Genomic DNA, 25,222 nt, shown 5'->3' with positions numbered 1-25,222 from the left:
TACCCCTTAGCAATTTTCATAGTAATAAAAACTTGTACATTCTTGAGAATATGTATATTTTATCTTGCTGCTGTAACATGCCACTTAACTACCTTTATTCAGGGACTTTTATTTAAAATGAAGTTTATTGTTACCAAAAGCATTTTCACATCAGCAATTGCTGATGTGATGTTATTTTTTCCTGCTCTGGGAATAAAATTTATGTCAATAAACTCATTCTTCATTACTAAACTGGGAGGATAAATGGTAATAATAAAATTAGCAACAATAAAAATAATATAAATATCTGACTAGTAAGGCATACTTAGTGGTTCAAAATTTCATTGGTTTTTTTTTTCCTTGAAGAAAATCTACTTTACTTTTCACAGTAAATTGATCAGCTTATGTTTGAAAACCTTGCTCACATGATTTGCAAATCCTGTTATTCTCCACACTTAAGAATGATATAAAAGCACAATCAGCTAGTTTGTTTTTACCTACCACTCTTCACAATCTGAGCAGAACAGGCTGGGGGTGCTATAAGCTCATGGAAAACCAGAGGGCTTTATGAATTTATAGTAGAACTACAACCTGCAGATAGCAGGTTGGAAAACTACTAATTTTGTATCTGATGCAAAAGCCATACATAAAATCCATGTTTAGAAAGAGATTCATATTGCTTTCGGTTACCTGCAAAATGTGGGAATAATCATTCTTATTTGTATCACTGAAAGAATATGATATTTAAAAACAGAGCCAAAATATACTAAAAGCATAAACATGAGACCAGTAATTCAAAACTAATTTCTCTATTTTTAGAAGGGAGTTTTAGAAGAAAAAAAAAAAAATGGTAAAGGAGTAAGGGAGATTCTTAAATACCCCTTCAACAAGCAAGCCCAACTTGCTTTCGTTGTTTGGGGGATTTTATGAAAGACTTGAAAGGGTTTATACTAGCTCCTGAACATCTCCCTCTTCGCCCCCCACGTCCCCCCTAACTCTACCAACTCTTGCCTTCTTCAAAATCACCCTCACAAGCTATTCCTTTCTTAAGGAGCGGGGCGCGGGGGGGGGGGGGGGGGGGGCGGGACGGGGGTTACTGACCCAGCTCGTGATTTACATACAGAGAGAAAACAAATGAATGGGATGGGGGTTGGGCAGGGACAAGCAATGTGTTTCTGTTTCAGCCGCAGAAAATAAGATTACTTACCAAGAAGATTTTTTTTCATTCAGGGCAAATATTTTTTTTTCCCCTTCTATCATTCGGCGATTCAGTCTCTGCAAGAAATCAATTTCCATTCTCTCTTTTCCTTCTATTTCTGAAAAAGATATGCATACTACTTAAGCTTCGGGGTCCAGAGGAAAATCCAGCTAGAGCAGAGCAAAACACTTATGTTTGATACAGATTACCAGCCCCGAGAGCCAAGCAATGCAGTGAGGGCATAAGGTCTTTATTTGTTTATTTATTTATTTATTTTACGGGAGAGGAGTGTGACTGGGGAAGGGAGGGGTTGGGGGTGGCATACACAGTCAACATATAAATTAGGGGAAGTAAGTTTCAAATGGGCGGGGGTGGGGAAGCGGGGGGGGGGGGGGTCGGGTTGGGGGAGCGAGGCGGTGGGTTTGGGCTTGGAGAGGAAATGGGACCAACAGAGAGGAAAAGGGAGAAAGGATCAAGCCAGTCTTACCCGATCGATCAGGTGATCGTTTATGCAACCTCTCAGGGACATAGCTAGCAGAAATGTAACTGTGTAGGAATCAGACCCAAGGCGGATGCCTTTGAGCCTGCTACCTGCTTCCCCAGGGACAGGCACCGTTCCTCCGATGGCCCGAAACCCCCACTTTCTAAAGCAAGCCATTTGGAGCTGAGGCTTCGGGTGGAAGTCAATTGCCCCGAGCAGAAGCTGCAGGCAGCAGGATTTACCAGGGTAGTGGGACGTGGGAGGACCACCACCTCAGCCCTCCTTCCAGGAACGGTAATTGCTGGTTCCTTAGCCTAAGCCTCCCGGACACAGCGCCCCCCAAAGCGCACAGTAGCTCGGTCACATCTGCGTTTTCAAGTCGTCCCCCAGCCCCCAATGCTCCAAATCTTAGATGATTTGGTCATCACAATGTGACCGATGATCGTGGTAGTGGTTTGTGTGTGTGTGTGTGGGGGGGGGGGGGTGCTGGTTGTGTTGGGCTTTCTTGACACCCCTCCTTCAGTGTTCCAGGGAGATCCTAGCGGAATGTTCTGATGGAATACTATTAAACCTGATTATAATGTTCCCAGCGCAGGTAACTCTTAGCGAACTGAGAGTGGGAAGGGTTGAGTGCAGGATTTCCGAAGCAGGGCTCTCTTGAATTCTCATTGGATCTTGCCCAGCTGCCTAAATCATTCTTGCTGCTACAATCTATAAGGATGACTACAGCCTTGCTCAATAGGTCTCTCTTTATCTCGCTATCTACCACATCTTTTCACTTCTCTCTGCAGATTTATCTGTGCTTCACCTCCCGTTCTCTGGGGTTACACAGCTTCTGGCTTCCCCCACTATTTGGGGCTGTAAAGTCTGTAAATTTTCACTTTTGTTTGCCCAAGGAGCACCACGAATAAGCTCCCAGCCTCCAACCCTAAATAAAAAAAAAAAAAGCACTGCGTTCACAACTGGTTTTCACTGAGTTACATGCCACCAGGAACTGCTGAGTATTTCTGAGTCCTATCACCCTGCAGCTCACTACTTTTCCTTGATTTGGAAGACCATGGAATATCTGCTTGAATCCTGGATGTATTTCCTCCACACGCATCTTGCTTCCTGAAATTTCCTCTGGTAAGTTACTCTCTTTATTTGACACGGATAACTAAATGCTAAGATTGTTTTTAATAAGCATTTCTTTTTTCAGATGTGTCTCAGGCTTGTTGTTACTTTTCAAACTCAGATACCTGACCATATTTATTAGTTATTATGCTACTGGCAACGGAAGTACTAAGATGTAACCCAGGCAGTCAAAGATCCCTTCCTTTTTACATTCCTTCTGGTCTCGTTTATAATGCACATTATATGGATTTTAGTCCCTAATCCCTCTTCCCGTTAACTCTTTTGGGCACGTACTTGTGCCAGTTAGAAGGTCAAATCTTACATGTTTATCTAAGAGAGAGCTTGTAGGAAACCTGACTACTGCAGGGTCTGGGAAAGTTCACTCGTCTCCCATCCTTGGAAGGTTGTTCAGGTCAGTGTGTTTTTAGATGATCCTAAGCAATTGCATGAGTGAGGGAGGACTTTCGTAAAGTGCATTGTTCTAGATATTTCAGAACCCTAACCACTAAATATGATTTTTTAAAAAGAGTGCAGTCTTTGAAGCTTTGAGGGTACCTTTATTTTATTTAAAATTTTTGTCTTGCAACATCCAAAATCACCCATGCCACCATATACACCTTAACTTGGACATGGTATTTCAATATGGGCATAGCATTATACAGCACATTTCTGATATTAGGAAAATTAACTCTTGGCCAGTTAATTGGACCTAGAGGGGTTATTTCAGAGGAAGAGAGCTATGAGAAGAACCTTTGATTATCTTGCTTGTAGTTGAAGTGGAGGGAAGGACTTTATGTGAATTTTTTAATTGCTTCACTAACTACGCTTGCCCTCCCCCATCCTCGATTTTTAGTAAGTATAATTATAGTGGTCAGTGCTTTCTGCTTCTCTGAATATTTCTATGGGTTTAACTGATAGGGTTACACTTTCCATTCAGTAGAGTTATATTGATAAACACAGGAATCTTTGCTTCGACTTTACATAGGGGCAATATTTATTAAACACAAATCTGAATGTATCAATCACCCTATAATGGGCGCTGAGGGTTTTCTCTGTGAGTCACCCCTCCCCCCCACACACATAAAGGCAAGTTTCTGGTTTCTGCTACATTTCCTTTATTGGATGGAAGGAAGTGAGGACATTTGTTCAAGTTCTACTTTTTTTTTCCTTCCTTTTCAGTTGTTCAGAAGAAATTAATCTTGTCGTCATTGTATTAATGGCTGACATGACGATCTTACTTTTTTTTTTTTTTTTTAATCCCAAAGCCCTTCAGCTACCAGACATAAAAATACTCCAGCTGCAGTGTCACCCCCTCCCTGTCTCAAGACTCAGGGGCCCCACCCCCCTTCCCCATTCTCTCCTTCCAAGAGAGAATCTAGCTGACACCAAGGTGGGCACTACCAGACACCCCTAGCCAGTCTCTCTACTTTCTACCTGTTCTCTTTTCAGGTCAGTTGGGTTGTCCTGCGTGGCAAGTCAGAGCCACCAGTGTCTCTGACTTCATTTGCAGAGAAGGGGGTTTGGTGTCATTCACCAATTCAAACATCCTCTTTGCAGGATCACTGCGTTGTGCAGGAGAGGAGGGAGGGAAGGAAGGTGTGTGAGTGTGTGTGGAGGGGGTGGGGAACCCAACAACTTTCAGTGCAGTCAGGTATTTTTTCTTCTCAAGCTAGTCTCCTGTAAGGGACAGACACGGGGAACCTAGGTAAGTGCATTTTGCTGAATTATAACCCAAAGCACGCCAGGGTGGAAGGGAAATTGGGCAAGAGAGGCTCTTGTAGCCAACAACCAATGCGTTATACCCGAGGGCGATCAACAGGCGACTATGCCTGGAGATTTCACAGCAGCGCCTGGCTACACCTTCGGAAACCACCGGGGCTCAGGGAACCCGAGGGCTCCCCCATCCTGGCTGGCCGGCTGACCGCAGGCTGGGCGCTGGATGTGGGAACGACCCGCGCGGTGGCGACGCTGTCCCCTCCTGACCCGGTGGCGCAGACTCCCCGCTCAGCCCCTGCGGCGGGAGGAGTAGGACGCGTGCCGGCCGGCGGTGGGCATTCATTCGCAGCCCACCACAGTGGGGGTTCGCGAGGGAGAGAGGGTTCATGGTCGCAGAACACACGCTTCCCAACGCTTCCCGGGACCAATAACCTCTTCTATACTGGAGGACAGACTTGGGATTTTTGGAATCTCTTTTCACCCCCTTTCTGCAATTTTCGCCAACAGCACCCATGGCTTTTTAAAAGGGCCATCCGTACAGCTCTTTCCATCCTGCTGCTTAGTAGGGTTTGGGATTGCTGATTGACTTCTAGACCCCACCGTGAGGTATTGCTGTCTATCTTTTACTCCCTTCTCCAAGTGCCAACAATCAGGAGGGCTGCAGGGCAAAGGAAAGAGTTGGATTTCAACTTGAACCTTCAGCGTGGACTACGAGGAGGTAGTTAAAAGCAAAGCTCTGGATGCGAGGCGTGGGGGGGGGGGGGGTTCTAGCTTATTCTGTAATGTTAGACTGTTTTTCCCTTTTTGCGAGTGTAAGTGTGGCGGGCGTGGGGGGGGGGGAGCAGTTGGGAGGACCTGCATCTGGGCACCCTCCCCCACTCCACCCCCAAGCTACCCAAGAGGAGGTGGTGCTTGCTTCTTGGCCACAGTCACTGCCGCTCCCGCAGCCTAACTGTACCATAGAGTTTAAATTTCTGAGGGTTATTCTCCTAGTCTCCAAGACTTGAACCAGAGAGGCTTTCACTCTGCTACAGGTCCAGGAAGACCCCTCCACCTCCAGCAGGGCCCTCCTTCTAGAGGTAATGAGCTGGGAAACACTGGGTAGGTCTTCTTCTGAAGATATAACCTGTGTTTCCAACCCTGGGAGATGCCAGCTGGCTGATTTTTGAGGAGAGAGAGACAGAGAGACAGAAAGAGAGAGACAGAGAGAGAGAGAGAGAGAGAGAGAGAGAGAGAGAGAGAGAGAGAGAGAGAGAGAGGTGACTGGGGTTACAAATTAACCCTAGCATCACTTTACAGATACTCTGGCCAGTCAAATGCTTCTAAGCAAAGGAGATAGCACCAGGGTATAAAACTGTCACAGCAGCGTGGAAGATAGATGATTTAGCTGATTGAGATTCTGGGGACTTTTTTTTTCTGGCTTGTTATTTAGATTTGTTGGTCATCATGCAATTAAGCAGGTAAGGAGTGAATGTCTATATTTTATTGATAACTGTATAACCTGTGTTTGATTCAACCCGGTGATGATTCTTCTGTTTCAAGCTCTCAAATATATGCATTTCCAATGATGCACAAGTTCTTAATATTCACATTCATGAACATGTTCAATACTATTGAAATTGTTAGCATGCATTCATTTGAATGTTTAATGTGCATTTATTTAAATGTTTAACAGTGCAATGAAAAATCCGAAATTGAACATAGATCAGAAGAGGGAGGGCAGAGAGTCAGAGGAAGGGATGGATAACTCTAATAAAATATGGAATATGGCAGATGCAGAAATGCCTTAAAACATTGCTTCTTGATAATGTCACAGATATTAATATATAAAGGACAGCTGGAGAATTATGAATAGTGTCCTGAACTAGCAAAGTAATTGACTACTTTATAGAGATGTGTGTGTGTGTGTGTGTGTGTGTGTGCTTGTGCATATGTGTGAAAATTTTGGTAATGTTTTCTCAATCTTGAAAAGAAAATCTATGGAATGGAGACAGAGGTGGAGGTTGGTTTGGTTGTGAAGTAGAATGAGAGAAAAAAAAAAAAAAAAAAACAAGGAAAAAACTCCAAACTAAACAGAAAACAACTTAAGCTAGGGCCAGACTCTGTTGATCCCAGTAGAGAAATCTGGCAGTAAGAAAACAGTTAAAGAACTGGAAAAAAAAATCATAACAAATTTAGAAAATTTTCAGTACACTTGCCAAAGGAAGCCTCTTTGAAATTCAAAGTTTTGTAGATCTGTATGCTGAGTAACTAATCCACTTTTTCCATTAGCATATTTAACTCAATTGAAATGATGAACATTTCTGAGTGACTTAAGTTTTGTTACTATGATGGTGATTGTTGTGTGATAATTTCTTACAGTTGAAGAAGGCTGGAGTTTCCACAAAGTGAATAAAAACAAATCACCAATATAAAATTATATAATATCTCTTTGCTAATAATAGTTTCTCTTCATAAGGAAATTATATTTTCTTTGGAAAGATTTATTTATTTACTTATTATTTTTGTTCTTACATTTATTGATGTGTATCTTTGATTCCATACTTGTTTTGTTTATCAGGCTCATGGAAAAAAATCTTGAAGCAAGAAAGATAATAAGAACTTTGGGTGGTTAAATTTGAAAAATATTGTTTTGCTTTTAGTTTGGTTAAAAGGGTAGTATTTTTCCACTGGAAAAGTCACTTGTCAATGAATTGCTCAATTCTTCTGCATTTTATATTCTGGAATTTTATTGTAGTAATGATAATTAGTGTATGTGCCACTCTCTGTGTGTATAAACATATTTGGGTTAACTGAAGGTATTCATTTTTAATATACATTGTATTGTTTTAATAATGTTTTCAAAGTGAATTAGACATATAATAATCACTTTCATTATCACGTAATGTTACATGATTCCGTCGTTCATGACATAATTTCCTTCAGAAATCCAATATTATTATTAGAACATACATTTTGTAAAATAATCGTACAGTTGATTTGCTTCAGTAAAATGGTTGGTATGTTACCGGAAAATAAATCAAACCTAAGCAAGAAGAAATCAACTGATCCAAAGAATGAGAGGACAGAAACATACATTATATAAATATACATACATACAATTTCTACCTTTATGTGAGTTCCTAAATTTGTTTTTCTTAAACATTGTTAAACATTTTTTTTTAATTTATACTTTTACAATAGTGCTTTACTGTGTTTCTAAAAATGTGAAGAGTCACTGGCTTCACCAAACTTTCAACCAATGCTTCTGTTTCCTATATTTCTTGTGTTATTTTATTTTCATATCTTTAAAATGAAAAAAAAAAAACTACTGTTGGAAATTAGCATCTTGCATTTTGCTTATTTAGAGAATTGGATATTTGTTTCTAAATAGTGTCCAAATACATGGAAATTTAACACCATTATATAACAAGTTTTACATACACTTAGTGTTTTCCTTAAAAACATCTCAAACGTGTTTGGATATTAGATTTTTTAACAAGATTGATGGTGTATTCTTCTACTATTCTACATCTTTTTGTTTATTTTCTAATAATGGGAGAATGGGGAAAAATAGATTAGTGACAGATCTAGTCCTGTGGTTTCCAGATTTCAGCTCCCGGTCTGCCCCATCCCTGTACTCCTCCTAAGGAATTCTGTAACCACTCATCACTTTTCTTCATCTTGCATATGAAGAACTTGATGTATACTTTAGAAAGTTCTGAGCAAAGTATCGTTAAAAAATGTATTTTAAGAAGACAAGTCAAAGAGGAGAACAAACGTGCTATAAAAACTAAATGGGTTACTGAAAAGTTGCAAGTTAAGTTTGACATTTTAAGTTAGTTGTTTTAAAGTAAGTTCTATTGTCACACAAGAAATAATATTGATTCAACTTTCCTTAATGCTAGCATCAAACTTATTGGCCTATGGTATCATGGAGCCAATTACATAACATCAGTATTGCCTTTGTTTTCAAAGCATGCAATTAAAAAATATTGAAATAATATGACTCCTAAGGTACACAGATCTTTATGCATAGCTGCTTCTTTTGCTGGTAATGCTCTTCATGGGGGAATAGTCAAGCCCTGGTTGTTTTTTTTTTAAATGACATTTAATGACAGCAAAAATCTAACTTGTTAGGTGATTTATATTACTAATTTTGATGAATTTAATGGAAAAGAAGATCACAAAGTTCTTATGTAAAATACCAAAATGAAGAACACTGGAGTGAAAAAAATGAGACATTTCTAACATGTTTTATAAACTCAATTTTTACCAAAATGTATTAGGTATTATTGGTATTTTAATTTAGCAGCTACTAAAGTAATTCAAACTAAGATTATTTAATCTGGATGATCTTAGTGTGACTCTAATATTCCATTCACCAGGGTAGGCAATGTTATTTATTTACTTAATGTTTCCGTAAGTTATAAGGAGAGTAGAATAAAAAAAAACTACTTAGTTTGAAGTTTTTTTATTGATTGCTCATCAAAGATCTTAAATGTTAAAGAAGTGGAAAGTATAATAATGTTTACTGTGTAACACATAAAACGAGTGTGGAGATGAAATCGAATCATGATTACTAATGGCCTTTCTACTAAAGAAATGCATAGACGTTCTGGACTAGACTTTTTGTTTCTGGTATCAAGTAGCCACTCTATCCATTTTACATTGGTCATCACATACCTTCATCAATAACATTTTAAAGGTTTTGTATCTATCATTTCCAAGAAGAGAATTAGCCATGAAGAACATTTTTATCCAATTACTCACTTACAGACATATCCAATTATAAAGTAATTGGTAATTATTTCATGAGCTATGAATCCATTTATTTACATGTAATGTTCAAAATAAACAACATTATAAATAGTTTTGGTCTATTTCCCAATTAATATTTAAAGTAGTTTATTATGATTAGCTTTTTGATTTTTTTAACAAGCAACATAAACTCAATATGCTTCACTAACAAAATTATTTCTCCCAAAGATGAGAGGATATAATGAATATAGTTTAAACAATCAAGTTGGATTAGAAGACATTTTGTTATAAAATAAATAATTGTATTGATACTCTAAAATACTTATTTTTAAACAAAAAAGAATAGATGTAGGAAAATGATACACTATTGAAAGGACATTGTAGATTATCATCTTCTACATTTCATTTTTAAATAATCATCATTATTTCTCAAGATGTTTATAGTTACATAGTTCAAAAAGATATTTACTCTTAGTTTGACCTACTTTATTTATAATAATTTTAAAATATGTTTAATGCCTAAATCCTAATTTTCTCAGATGTAGATGCCTTTAAGAGCGCACAAAACATAACAAATTCCTTTAATAGCTAATAAAGTAGCTACAATATCATAGCTTCAGCAAATTAAATCTATAAAGTACACATTTATTGATTAAATTAATAAATATGTGAACACTACATTCAAATGTATTATAGCTCTCCACTGTGGAAAGAATTATCCTCTCATAATAGTCTGTTTCATTTAAATTCCATTATAGATTTATTGTGAAAGAGTACTTATAGATGGACTTACTCTTCCTGAATTCTGTGAATATCGGCCAACCTCATCAGGATTAAGCTGCTTTTTATTAACTTTTCTGGACTCTTGCATTTTGTTAATTTTGAAAGCTATTTCTATAATATTACACTATTAAAAAACAATCTAGCCTTGGGAAGATTAGAATTGAGGAAGCATGCATTTTAGATTTCTCAGTGTCAAATACTGGCCAGTAAATAGCATGATGTTACTTCATAGTTTCATTTATTAAACCCTTACTCTCAGACATGAAATGGTTTCCTTAAAACATTTCAGATGAAGTCTATAAATATAACTCTGGGTCAAAAAACTAAATTAAATCAAATATTACATTTGTAAATTATAGACCACTCAGTAATCATATTTGAAAATCACATGTGTTTATCTGAGTTATATATGGTGTTTGTGTACTGGTGTGACACATTTTTAAGATGAAAATGGTTTGAGCACTGCTTTTAGATATTCAGTTTAATGATGAATGCTGATGCTCTTTGGTATAGGTAACTACAATAAAAGAATTAAAGGAAGTTCTTGAGGTAGACAACATATTCAAGTGGCTTTTATGTATTTAAACAGCAATGCTCCACAGGTGTTTAGAAAAATTAGCTCTGAAAATATGTTTGTAGAGATGAAGAACTATGTTTTTCAGGAGTGAACAGTAACAAACACCTCATAAACAGTAATAAACACTAGAAAAATAATGAAACATTGAATTGATCATGCTATAGTGTAAATATTACTACCTTAAAATAATTAATGTGTAGTTGCTCAATGTGTGTGTGTATGTGTCTGTGTCTCTGTGTCTGTGTGTCTGCGTGCACGCGCATACATGATAGTGCTGGGGTTTGATTTCAGGTTCTAAGCATTGTTCCTGAGCAATTTTGTTCAAGAGTAGCACTTGAGCCACAGCCCTACTTCCAGGTTTTGGTGGTTGATTGGAAATGAGTCTTATGGATTTCCTTGCCCAGGATGGCTTCAAAGTCTGATTCTTAGATCTCAGCCCCCTGAGTCACTAGGATTTCAGGAATTCAGCCATTTGTGCCCCACCAGGCTCAACAATTTTCTTTTGTGCCATTCCTGGGGCATGAATCAGGGCCTGGACACTGGTCCTGAGCTTATTTTCTGCAGTGCTAGTATTCTACCACTTGTCCCACAGCCTCACTTCTGGCGTTTTTTGTGGTTTACAAGAGCTGAGTCTCATAGAGTTTACTGTACAGGCTGGTTGTGGATTGTGATCCTTGAATTTCAGCCTTCTGAGTAGCTAGGATTATAAGTATGAGTCACTGGTGCCCAGCTAACATTTTTATAGGCAATACTGAACATGATAACATGTATAGTATATAGGATTGTTGTGATTTATAGAGCTAGAACTTATACATCCAGACCAGTCATTTTTGTACAAAGGCATAGTCTGTTTTATACATGCAAAATGTGATATTTTGAAAGTTATACTAAGGATTAGTGAGAAAGAAAATGGTTTCCAAAACTGTATAATTTTAAGTAAAATGATTTTCCAGTTAACTAAAAAGCATACTTTTTTCAGTATTCATCTCGTTCCAAATGGGGCTTTACAATAGCCTAGAACTTAAAAATAAACCCTTCAATAAAGAATTACGATGGAATATATGTCTTCTAGATTTATAATGCATATTCATTTCAACATATAGGTTTCAGTCTGTCAGTCAAAGATGGCAGCATTCCTTTTTTTGTTTTAAATATTGACTATAAAAGAATCCAAACTTCAAGTATTGAAACTTAAAACTTCATATTTATGAATAAAGGATTCTTGTGTTTCTTAAAGGGCACCCTACTAATGTTCAACAGGAACTTTAAAATTTCATTTTGATTAAAGTAGTATTTTCAACACTTTTGAGTGGAGACAAAGCTTATGGATATTGAAACCCTTCCCTATTTCTGATACATTCACCTTCACAATTCATCACTCTTTAGTTTTACTAACTTTTGCATGAAAAACAGATTGTTGATATTTGCCTGCAGTAGTGGTCTTTTAAACTTTCACTAAAAAGCAACACATGAATGATATGTTGGGATAGTCAGGTAACTATGACAAAATAATTGCAAAATACTTTCATATTAGAGTAAACTCTGGTAGAATATGTGTATATGTGTGTGAGTGTGAGTGTGTGTGTGTACTGCAAATTTTATTTTTATTATCCAGCCATAAAATGAAAGAATTGATTGATTGTCTTTTTCAGATTATTTAAAAGACAAATACAGGGGCTAAGAAAGTGATTTAGTGGTAGAGGGCTTGCCTTGCATGTATAAGGCCCTCAGCATCAAATAAGCAGTAAAAGCAGGAAGTGGCACTGTGGCTCAAGTGGTAGAGTGCTAACCTTGAGCTGAAGAGCTGAGGAACAGCTCCCAGGCCCAGAGTTCAGCTTCATGAATAAAGACAAATATAATAGATGAAAATTATTTTTTAGGTTAAGCCAGGATGAATATGAATGGGACACTGTGTCACTATGTCTTGTGATTGTATGAAATGGTAGCTATGATTTAAAGAAATAAATTTTCATTAGAATCAAAGTCAGCAGCTCCAATATAAATTGCTGTGATTAGCTATCAAAGTATTTCTTTTTCTTCAACAAACTTGAGTAAATAAGGCAAACAAAAGTTTCAACTATGTTCACATGATTTTATAATCACAAAACTGACATATTTTACTATCTTTGTCATATTTTACACTCTTTAAGATACATATTTGAAGAAGTCTAAGCTAAAAATGACAGGATTAGAAAACAGTTATTAAGTATTCATTACCACGTCTTCATCACCAAATTTTGATCTCAGATAAGTCTAGAAATATTAAATCCTGTGATTATTATTGGAAATGTAATTCCTGACACATTCAGGCAAGATTTAAAAACTACAACTTATTGCTGGGTGTCACTGGTTACTTGGGAGTCAAACATCTGTAAAATCAATGTCTTGAGGGCACCCAGGGTTTGAAAGATCTACTCGAATTCATCTTCATAATAAGCACTAATATTTAGGTCTAGAAATGTGGTTGAGGGGCTGGGAAGGTGGCTCAGTGGTGGAATGCTTGCCTGCATGCATAAAGCCTTAGTTTCGATTCCTCAGCATCACATAAACAGAAAAAAGACAGAAGTGGCGCTGTGGCTCAAGTGGTAGAGCTCTAGCCTTGAGCTGAAGAGCTGAGCGACAGCACCCAGGCCCAGAGTTTAGGACCCACAACCGACAAAAAAAAAAAAAAAAAAAAAAAGTGGTTAAATGCCAACCTTGAAAGTCTGAACACTTTCAACTGTATTACTGCCAAAAATAAAACTAAAATAAAACAAAAACAAATACAGTGACATCTTTTAAAATTCTGCTGATTCTTTTTACAAAGGTGCCTTCCTCAAACCATAAGTGAGTTTTAAATAAATTTACTTTCCTATTTTAGTATCTTACAACCTTGAATTTTGAAAACAATATGGGCTATTTTAATAGTTACAATAATTGGCTGAAATGAGTGGTTCTCTTCGGAAGTGACGAGTTTTCTCAAAATTCTAGGTTGAATAACATTGATATACAAAGAAGCTTACTATTATTACTAGTAATAAAGCTAGTTAAACAAACCAGAATGCATTACCAATACCAATCATTGCAGTGTTAGCCTCCTTGTGAAAATACAGCTTCTATAATCATCTCTGTAAACAGGATAGGAGGCAATAGTGTCATTGCTAAAGAGAAATTCTTTTGTTTGTTTGTTTGTTTGTTGTCAGTCATGGGGCCTGAACTCTGGGTCTGGGTGCTGTCCCACAGCTCTTCAGCTCAAGGCTAGCACTATACCGCTTGAGCCACAGTGCCACTTCTGGCTTTTTCTGTTTACGTGGTGCTGAGGAATCGAACCAGGGCCTCAAGGATGCAAGGCAAGCATTCCACCACTGAGCTACCTACCCAGCCCAAAAGAGGAATTATTTAATTAGAAATACACAGTGTTTTTCAGGCTTTAAGATGGGAGCTGAGAAAGTATTAGGGAACACTGAATAAAATTTTAAATTATTAATCCTGAGGCATATGTAATCCTAGGTAATCAAGAGGCTGAGATAGAGGTGCTTGTCTCAAAGCCAGCTGAAGCAGAGAAGTCCAATAACACTTTTATCTTTAAGCACCTGAAAAGCAGGAAGTGGAGTTGTGGCACAAATAGTATAGCTGATAGACTTGAGCACAAAAGCTCAGGGGGCATCCAGTCCCTGAGTTCAAGCCCCAGGACATGAATACCAAAAAAAAAAAAAAAGAAAGAAAAAGAAAAAAGATAAAGTTAGGGAGGAAGGAAAGAAGGAAGAAAGAAGGAAAGAAAACCAAGGTACATTGTATTTGTAAACTGCTTTGTTAAGTGACAACTCCTCTGTACAACTACCTAAAGATAATAAGAAAAAAATAAGAAAACAATCTTAATCCTGAATTGGTTTGTTGGTAATCTTTTTCTGTAGTTGTTTCTGATATTCAATATGTGTATTTGATGTCAGATGAATTGTGTGCATGAGGATAAATCTAGGGAATATAGCAACAAAAACAACCATTGCTCATGCAGTGTTTGAAATTCATTGTTATTTGAAGCGTACTTAGTTTTAATTAATCTACTAAAGTAAATGTAAGCCTTGGCCATTCATTTTATTTTCACACATGTCCAATTGTGATATCGTAAATATAATTCTGTTTTGAAGAAGATTGCTTAATTCCTTACCATAAAGGCCATAATGAATGTATTTTCTGTTTGTCTGTGGTATTAAAGGTAGCTATTAAAGAGGCATGCAAAAACTAGGTTTTGAAAATTTTCAAACTATGTTTGAAAATAGTCATAATATTTCTCAGAGTGATGATTTAGATGTTTTTTTTTTCTTTTCTTTTTTAGTTTAAAATAAAATAGTATTTTCCTTGCCATGGGAACATTTCAATGGAATATTCCATTTGATGCAACAATTGAAATTAATGATTTCAATGGAATATTCCATTTGATGCAACAATTGAAATTAATGAAACCCAAATTAACTTTCCAGAGTTTTAATATGTGCATGCACGCGTGCGCGCACACACACACACACACACACACACACACACACACACATTCATTAGTAGATAGCACCCATGTATTAAGGAGTGCCACAAATACCTAGGCAAATAAAGCAGTACATTTGCCTACTTTATGCTGTCTAATCTGGAGTGTAATGGTTGTCCTATGAAAAATGACCCTCATACAGGATGAAATTGGCAGTAGAAACTGAGAATATTTATAATCATAAATTCCACTATTATAAATTTGCAGATTTTAATTTTATTACATATGAGTTAAAAAGATTCTAAAGTTTATTTAAAAATACTAAATTTTCCTGCAGCACAAATAATCAGAAGTTATGCTAATCTTTAATAGAAAGTTTGCTGAATCATCCTTGAAAACTGCACGTGTTTTTTCCTTCTATACTGTCAGGACATCTTATTTATGTCTCTCTGTAAAGTAACTTCCAATTATGCAACTTATTTTACCTTTCCTATTGGGTCAATCCCTCCTTACATTTTGGTCCCATTGCTGCATTTACAATTTTTGACTTTTGTATCACTCACTCTTGTTCTTAGCATACATTTTTTGTGCCTTTAAATACAAGATAAGGAATGTCTCTGTTGAATTAGTGATATTGTTCCATTTTCTATCTAGTATCATTGTGTTTAAAATAAACAACACACACACACACACACACACACACACATTTCTAAATCCTTGAAAACCCAAAGCTGAGGACATGGTCCATAAAGTCAAGGTCAGAAATATAGAATATACTTGCATAAATCTGCACTTACTATGTGGCTGAAGAAAATTGTAGTACCTTGGTTACAGCTGGCCCTCAACAGCTTCATCCATGCCTCCAGGCTAGCTTTTTGGCTGATTGATTGAAGATTGAGTCTCCAGAACTTTACTGCTTAGACTGGGCTTACACTTAAATCCTCTAGGTTTCAATCTCCTGAGTAGATAGGATTACCTAGGAGAGCCTCTGGCACACAGCCTAGGAAAAGTTTTGAAATTAACTGTAGTCCTCAAATTTCTTTAAAAACGATACTACCTGAAAAACAAATGCTAAACAACATTTTTATTTTCACAAAATGTAAAGCTTTCTACTATGAAACACTACCCCGAAAAGGGCAGAAATGGCAATGCCATATTCATCTTGACCTTTATGATAGGGAGATTTGAAGTTAGGATTTGAAAATAACATTATAGTTGGCTCACTTTTGCAAGCAATATTAAAAACAGGCAATTTGCCACCAAGCAGCAAGGTGTGAGTGAATGGATGAAAATGTAGAAGAGGCAAAGAACATCAGGAGTGAGGACTATTCACGTTCAGTAGACCTGTTAGGATTCTTGCTAAAATCAGGGCTAACATCAGACATTGCCTGGAAGATGGTAGATGGTGAGGAGCACAACTACACATCTCTGTTCTCTTTATCTGAAGCATGGGATTCTCCTAAATCGTACCTGATAGAATACCCTTAGCAGTCTCAAAGTCAGAGATTTTAAGAGAAGAGAGTTCACAGAAGCCTGACTTGCCTATCATCAAAGAAAATATCTCTGTGAAAGCATTTATCGTATCTACTTAAAAACTAGAGTTTAATCTATTTAAATTTAAATTGGTTCCTAAAAACCTAACTACATTGGCTAAACATCCTTCATTTGACCTTTACTTTTCAGCATCTGACTACTTTCCTTACTATTTGCAATCCATATCTTATAATAACATTTTGTTATGTGATACTCTTCATAGAAATAAGCAATCTTTTTTTTTTTTTCTGTATCAGCTAACTCAGGTGAGTATTATACTTTCTGCTTTTATGAATTTACTCCCCTAGGAGCTAGGCAGACTTACAGAATTCACTTTCTCTCAAATTTTTCTAATCAGTTCTACCATTAGGAAGCAGCATATAACTTCCTCTTTATTGGTAGGACAAGATTGTATTGACAGGATCAAGCAGGAGATTAGTTCCCCTTTCAGTATGTACTCCTCAGAGAAATACTCACCCTCATTAAGATGGAAAGCACTTAAAGCTGTAATTCAGAGCCACTGTATTGCCTGCTCAGTTAGAATAATCAAGGAGAAGTATTTTCTGGAATGCACGTTTAACAGCTGAATGATTAGAAGGATACCTTCAAAAACAAAAGCAAAAGCAAAAAACAACTCAGCTTTAACCTATCTAATATGATTTAAAACAAGAGTTCAGTTCTTTTGGGTAGAGGAAGGAAAAAGCTAGAAAGTACAATGATGCATCATCAATGGATAAATATAAGTGTGATCTGGATCTAGAATAAGCAGCTATAATGAAATAACCTATGAAGGGTTTATAAAAGAAATTCAATTTCCATATATGTTTCCAGGTATTATTCTATACAAAATAGTATGTTAAGTATTAGGGACCAGAGGGAATTCTAAAATGTAAGTCCTGCCAACAGTTCTCTCTACTCTCTCTGTATGAAAATAAGGTATGTAGAGAATAATAGGATTGTGTTGCAAAATTTTAGAAGGCTTGTGAATGGGAGAACATCTAATATATACTTACTTTAATAATATTCAGCCTACGTTTATCAAAAGAATTTAAGGTTGTTATTAACTCATCAGGACAGGTTTCGTAACTACATGTTTACTTTATGTTTAAAAAAAGTCTAAAATTTTTGAAAGAATAATTGATGGATACAGAAAAGAAAGCTTAATTTTTATTGTAATTCACAGCTATGCCTGGTGATCGCTTGTGTAGCTAAAAGTCAGAATAATCTTCCAAATTGTACATTTTACTGTTTATTTCAACAGAAGCACAAAGATCAACAGATCACCGTTCCTGGGGAAGTGCAGAAAATTCTAAATATTGCTAAGAAAAGTGACCTAACTTTGGAAAATATGGGAAGACTTCATATCTTGATAAATTATTAACTTTTAATAAAATAATTTTATTTCTGGTTTATACAAACATTAACAATAATTGCTTTTAAATGATTAGTGTCCAGATTGAGAGAGAACAATCTTAGGTCACATGAAACTTAAAGCATAGCTTGTAAATAGTATTTCACAAAATAAAGGGATACATAATTAACTGTTTTATGTAATTGATTCATGAAAACTTTATTTCAGCTTGTTAGATAATATAAAAATATGAATATTCAAAAGTGAAACTCAGTTGGTATTTGTATATACTAAAATGATGTATCTCATTGTTGATGTTAGCTAACAATTTACCAATTAGTTCTTCAAATTTAAATGCAATTCTAGAAAGATAAGGGCTGTGAAACTTATTTATTTTCATTTTTATGCTTAAGTCTTTCTTTGTAAATCGTATTATAATACATATGCATTTTAGATATAGTGATGAATTTCAACTATTAATCCTTAAAATATTACTTGTTGGCAATATCCTTCATATTTTGTCACTCTCTGCTGTCTTTGACAGCATAAGAAAACTAGCTAACTAAATATTACAATTGTATCTAAGAAAAATATTATCAATCTTCTCCTTTCTGAATTTGTATTATGTTTACCATTTCAGAGAGTAATTCTGTATATGTATATGTGAGTACATTTTTTCTTTTGTTAATACTACATAGTGACTTATTATAAGATTGAGTAATCAAATAGGAATACAGGTTGACCCATTGCAAAAATGAGATGTACAAAACTGTACGTCAAAAACGAACTTTACAATTTAGGCATGGGTTGGGGTGGGGGTGGGGAGCGTAGTTGTGGAGATGGGAGGGAAGGGATGGTAGGGGAAAAATCAAGGGGGAGGCAACAATGCTTGATAGGAAATGTACTCATTACCTTGCTCATGTAACTGTAACCCCTCTGTACAGTATTTTCACAATAAAAAAACTTATTTAAAAAAATTAAATTAAATTAAAAAAATAAAAATAACTTGCAATTTTCTCTGAAGAATAGGTAAGAAAATTAAAGTGAGCTAATCTTACATATATTTTAAACATAATAAAATATAAAATTGATATATATATATAGTTATCTGAATTTTACAATTACATTTTTCTATTAAAGTTACTAAATGAAGTCACATTTCGTTGACTGGATCTATCAGCTTACCCACAAATGTTAAATTATACAGTAAGACTTATGGAAAATGTGTGAATATTTATTTTATTACTTGTTTATAGTAGCTTGTGATAATATTCTTCTATTTTAATTTTTTATTTCATGTTTTGTTTCTACATGTTATAACACTCAATTTCATTGTATTAAAAGTAACAATAAAAATTCTAAACAATATCAACTTTATCTATCGGTAGTTATGAGCTCTATCTGACGCTACTATCATAGAATTCCTATTGTACCTCATGTTTACTTCCTTTGAATCATTTTTTTTCCTCCTACGCAAACAAGTAAGGACAGCAAAATATATATCAGGTTGGATGGTTGTTAAACAGTAAGATCAGGTAAATGTTTGGATTTGAATTATCTAAAAGGATCACTAGTTTCAATTTTGTTATGAAAACAACATAAATAGCAAAGTATATTATTACTTCTATTTTTCTCCCTTACAGTGTTTTGGGAGCATTAACGTAACATCATCCCTGGTACATGACCTTCCAAAGTGAGAGATAGTACCCTATTCCACATAGGGGTCTGTATTAGATTTCCTTGAATCAACAATGAAAAAACAGAGTAGCATACTGTTTTGAGATTTATGTTTCATTGTTGATTAATAACAGTGACTTTCATATATAAATTTTATTTTTAAAAACTAGGATAATAGAACACAAAAGAAAAAAATATTAGTGTTTTATAATCATATACATGATAATGGTAAATCCTTATCATTTTGCCTGAGGCTAATAATGCATATTGTCCATCTGTTTCCTATGCTTAACATTAAAAAATATATTTAGATAGTTTTGCTACTACTTGATCAGGTAGCTTTTGTTTGTATTTTGGACATAAAAGTTCTTTTAAAAACATTATTTTCTCATTTGAAATTTCGAAGCTAATTCAGCTTTGCTCACATGCAAATTATTCTGTACAATTTTCTTCTTAATATTAAGTTTTCTAAATCTTGATATTCATATAAGTTATACTTTAGTAATTATATTTTAATCATTCACCCATTCACTCAATATTTCCTAAGAAACTTTATCATGGACTTTAATAACAGTTACATTTTCATTGATACATGAACAATTAACTCCTTCATTCTAAAGTTTATATTGTTGTCTGGGATAAAGATGTGGAGCTAAATGTTCTACAACAGGAAAAGTCAGGGGAACAGAAACTATAACCAACTAGCTTCAGAAGATTTTAGGAAGCTTTATTGATAAAGTATCACTCTGAGGATTCACAGAAAAGTCAGGGGTAGTGAGATGAACAGGTGTAAGTAGAAATAGTAGTTCAGGCAGAGGGGAAACTGCATAAGCAAAGATTCTGAGGGAGAAATAAATTGAGACACATTTTATGAGTAAAATTTTAACTGAAGGATGCTGGATGTCTGGTTGGTGATGGTGAAGATGTAGCCCAGGGAAGATTTGAGTGAAGAGTTAATATTATGTGTGTGTGAGTGTGTGTGTATATATGCGGACTTAAATTCAGGACCTAAGTGATATTTCTGGTTTTCTTTGCTCAAGGCTAGTACTCTACCACTTGAGCCGAAACTACACTTGCTGGTGGTTGGTGGTTATCAAGAAATAAGAATTTCACAAACTTTCTTGCTCTGTCTGGCCTCAAATAACAATCCTCACATCTCAGTATCCTGAGTAGCTCATATAGTAGGCATGAGCCACTGATATGTAGATAAGGGGAGATGCTTCTATGCATTATTGTGAAAAGTTTGAATGATGTTATCTAGAAGGCAAAATCAAAGCCATGCACAGGAGTATTGGGAACACAAGCTTTGACATTTTATTTGCAGCCTTGTTCAGAGCAACAACGGTAGTGTTGAGGAAATAAAGGACCTGTCAAGTGAATAGGATGAAGGAAAATGATTTGTTTTATTCATATGGGGAAGGACACAGGGAAGATTGGGAGTGATAGGGTACATGCAATGAGGACTTGAGTACAGGTAATTATTTACTTAGGTAAGGAAACTAGGAAGATAAATGTTAGGAGAATGTTGTGTTTTGTTAACAGAGATACAGGATTCCAATATGATGGAAATAGGTAGTGTGTACTACCTTAAATAATTACTCCATATAGTAAGTTCCTAAAAATAGAGCAATATTTTCAGTCATACTGGTGGTTCATTGAAACTTGAAAATTCTCATAATATTCTTTGTACACCGTAATATGCAAATTGGTAAATGATCAATAGGACTCACTCTTTTATTCTGATTTTTTTATGAATTCTACAAAATTGGACTTAAAATGATGAATATACTAAAAATATTGAAACTATTTAAACTATACTTTTAAGCCATATACTATTCATAAGCTTACACAAAGTTATATTCAATTTATATTTCAGAACCAGTATTTGCTCATATATAATGATAATATAATTACAAAATATATACAAATATAATATCTATTATATATAACTTAATATAAACTAGAAATGTTGAGTACAATATTTGATTTCATTTTACAGTAATTATAATTATTGTAATTTAATAGCATATATATTTTATTTCTGTGACTTTTAAAATAAAAGTAGTAATTATGATATTAAGGACTAAATATAAATGTTTAAAACTTGATTTTTACTAACTTCACTATTAATGAACAGTAATATAATAACTAAGGAATTATTGTGTAGAGAAGTATACAGTTTCTTCAGTAAAAATATAGAGAACAAAGATAGGACATTGTACAATGAATTTGCCTATTTAAAAATATATGAGGGTGTAGAGAAAATAAGAGAGAAAAACAGATGTATGTTTACTATAATATTTTTTAAACTTTTCCATGGGTTTAAATTTTTTAATGAAATGTTTGATGTAATTATTTCATGAAAGTATTTCTAGCATAACAATCAAGGTGTACATATAAAATCAGAAACTGAACTAGTGGCTCACTTCTGTAATCCTAGCTATTCAGAAGCCTGTGAACAGAGAATTACAGTTCAAAGTCAGGAAAGCTCATGAACAATACATAGTCTCTGAGTTTGAGCTCGTGATCAGAACAACAACAACAACAACAACAACAACAAAAGCAGAAATTGTAGGGCTTTTGTTTTTTTTGTTTTGTTTTGTAGTAGGGCTCAAATTCAGAGTCTAGGCACTGTCCTTGAGCAATTTTGCTTAAAGCTGGTCCTCTAGCTCTTTGAGCCACAGGGACACTTGTGGTTTTCTGGTGGTTAATTGGATATAAGAATCTCACAGACTTGCCTGAACCTTGCTGGCTTTGAACCATGATCCTCAATTTGCAGTCTCCTGCATAGCCAGGATTACAGTAGTGAAAGACCAATACCAGGCAGAAATTGTAGTTTCTTGATGTTTATTGTTTAACAAGCAGTAATCATTCAAAAATTCAAAAATTAGACATTGTAATCTAAAAGATGATATGATTTACTAACCTATATGATATGAGGTATTGCTCAATTAGGCCTAATATTTTTTTATATTGTTGTACTTTTAGCAAGATTAGAAATTCACTTTCAATAGTATATGAATCATTATGAAAATTTCAAAGTTTTATAAATTTAAATTTAAATATGACTATCAGTATTTTAAGCTTACAGAAGGTGCACTACTATTTAAGCTATGCAGCCATTTTTAACATATCAATATTTTAGATAATTTTTTGACTGGTCACTTTGAAATAAATAAAAGCTATCTATTAAGGAAAAGTAATTATTATATACTAGAATATTGTATACATCACACAGTTTGATGTATACAATATACTTTTGAAATGTTTCCTTTATATGTTTTCATATGTTTATATACATTCTTTGTAAGTTTTCATAGACTTTTTCAATATCCTTCGATTTTTTCCAAATCAAATTGTATTGAGAAGCAATCATCATGCTATTATTTTTTTTAAATACTAATAGTTTTATTTGTCCTAAAAATCTACTTTTAAATACTGAAATATGTAGACATTTTTATTTTAATTTTATTGATTTTGATTTCAGGAAAATGAAAATTCTAGCAATAATACTTTTTAAATAAAATATTATAGAATAAACATAATTTCTCTCACTTTTTATAATGCTTTATTTTATTCAATATTTATTATTCTTATTTTGTTTTTAAAAATGTGTCTTTCCATATCTCAAATGGTATTGTATATTGCTATCATTTTGTTAGTTGTCCAATTATTCATTTATTCACTGATAGTGAATTTAAAATAATTTTCTCTACAGAATAAATAAAAAGTTAATGACTTTACCTATTAACTTAATTTTCATTTTTTATATCATATTTTTGATTTTTCATCTTTGTAAAACATTAGTACTTTACATGCTTTGATCAACAAATATTCTAGCATCTTGTTGGCTACAAATATCTAATATTTTGACATTGGCAAGTTTATTAGAAATCCATCTTTTATAGAAGAGTTGATATGGCTATTAACTCATCCAAACAAAAAAACTAATTATGGTCATTCAGTGATAATTTAAAAATTGCTATTTATATTAAGATGATTCACACATGCAATTATCTAATTTTGTTCCCACAAGGAAATTAAGCCCAATTGTTAGTTAATTTTAAGTCTAATGGGCACTAATTGTGAGGAAAACTGGAAGACAGAGTTTTTGCTTATGAATTCTGTCCTCTATTTTGTAACTCAAAAATTTTTCTCAAAAACTATTTCAGGAGAACTTAAAATGCTACACTGTGTCTTTAAATCCTAGTTACACAGGAGGGAGGTTGAATCATGGAAGATTGTGATTTCAAGTCGGCCTGGACAGTAAAGTCTGGGGGAGACTCTGTCTCCTCTTAAACAGAACAATGACAATTGGAGATGTGGCTAGAGTGACCCTGAGTTAAAGCCCAATGTACAGCACAAAACAAGCCAACAAAAATTTTGTCATTTGAAGTGGTCAAAATAAGTTTATTTTTGACCATGATTGATAGTCCTATATGTTAAATTAAAAAGTAAACTGTACCCAAGTATCAGAAGTAGAAAAAAATACATGAATTAAACTTACTAGTAACACATTTGTTTATAATGCTTTTAGGCTGTTCTATATAAATAATTGTATAAAATGCTTCTATTTTCCCATATATTAAAGTTGCAAACATATGTACATATATATACATATCTATGAATATGTACATATGAATATATGTATGTATATATAATCATGTTGTAGCCAGAAATATATAAAATAAAATTTACTTTAACAATGAGAAAATATGAATCTCCCTCAGAACAACTGATGAAAACAGAATAAATATGCTTCTAGCTAATTACCTCTTCAAAAATTAAAATGTCTTAGAATAGGATCTTAAACATCATCTATATTGATGGTGTTTTATTTTTTCAGTAGTGCATACTCCAAAGTCATGTGTTTCAGCAAAAATATTTGAGTGAAATATTGTGTACAATTACATAATCTAATATCCACATGAAGTATAATTTAAAATATTTACTGCCTCTGCTTAACATGTGCTAGGCACTTGTCTAGGTGTTTGGAAATAACAACACATACTGCACATTTAGCAGCCTCTTGATGTGACACTCTAACAGCTGAGACAATTAAGGCACAAAAAAATTGATGCCACTGTTAGAGGTCATACATCTGGTAGAGGATCTATGGTTTCAACTCAGGACGTCAGGTTCTGAGGCCTATTCTCATAGATGGTACACATTAAGCTTTTTTGTAATAGAAGCTTATAGTGATTATTATAATATTATTATTATTATTTTAACCGAAGTTGTTAAAAAGAAAGTTGTATACAGGTATTATGGTTATGATTTACTTTTAACTTAAAATTATTTCCTTTAAGACTAGATATTTAATATTTACCTAATAGATAGTGGGTAAATAATTTATTTTTCCGGGCTGGGAAGGTGGCTCAGTGGTAGAGCGCTTGCCTTGCATGCATGAGGCCCTGGGTTCCATTCCTCAGCACCACATAAACAAAAAAAAAAAAGCCAGAAGTGGCGCTGTGGCTCAAGTGGTAGAGCACTAGCCTTGAGCTAAAGAGCTGAGGGACAGTACCCAGGCCCAGAGTTCAGGTCCCACGACCGGACCAAAAAAAAAAAATTATTTTTCCTTATTTGTGAAGAAAGAACTTAAGAACATATATTTT

General features: G+C 34.6%; 1 protein-coding gene across 1 annotated transcript in view; it reads left to right on the top strand.

Moving 5' to 3' along the window:
* The first annotated feature begins 2,619 nt into the window (after window positions 1–2,619).
* Brinp3 (BMP/retinoic acid inducible neural specific 3) overlaps window positions 2,620–25,222 on the top strand; it is a 424,144-nt gene continuing 401,541 nt past the window's right edge. Inside the window, exon 1 of the mRNA XM_042674472.1 lies at window positions 2,620–2,783. The gene's annotated coding sequence lies outside the window, so the exon portion shown is untranslated. The remainder of the gene's footprint in view (window positions 2,784–25,222) is intronic.

The sequence above is a fragment of the Dipodomys spectabilis genome, unplaced genomic scaffold (genome assembly GCF_019054845.1).
Source record: "Dipodomys spectabilis isolate Male_0828 unplaced genomic scaffold, ASM1905484v1 ptg000019l, whole genome shotgun sequence".
Classification (NCBI taxonomy): domain Eukaryota; kingdom Metazoa; phylum Chordata; class Mammalia; order Rodentia; family Heteromyidae; genus Dipodomys; species Dipodomys spectabilis.
The sequence above is the reverse complement of the archived record's forward strand: the minus strand, read 5'-3'. Positions and strand labels throughout refer to the sequence as shown.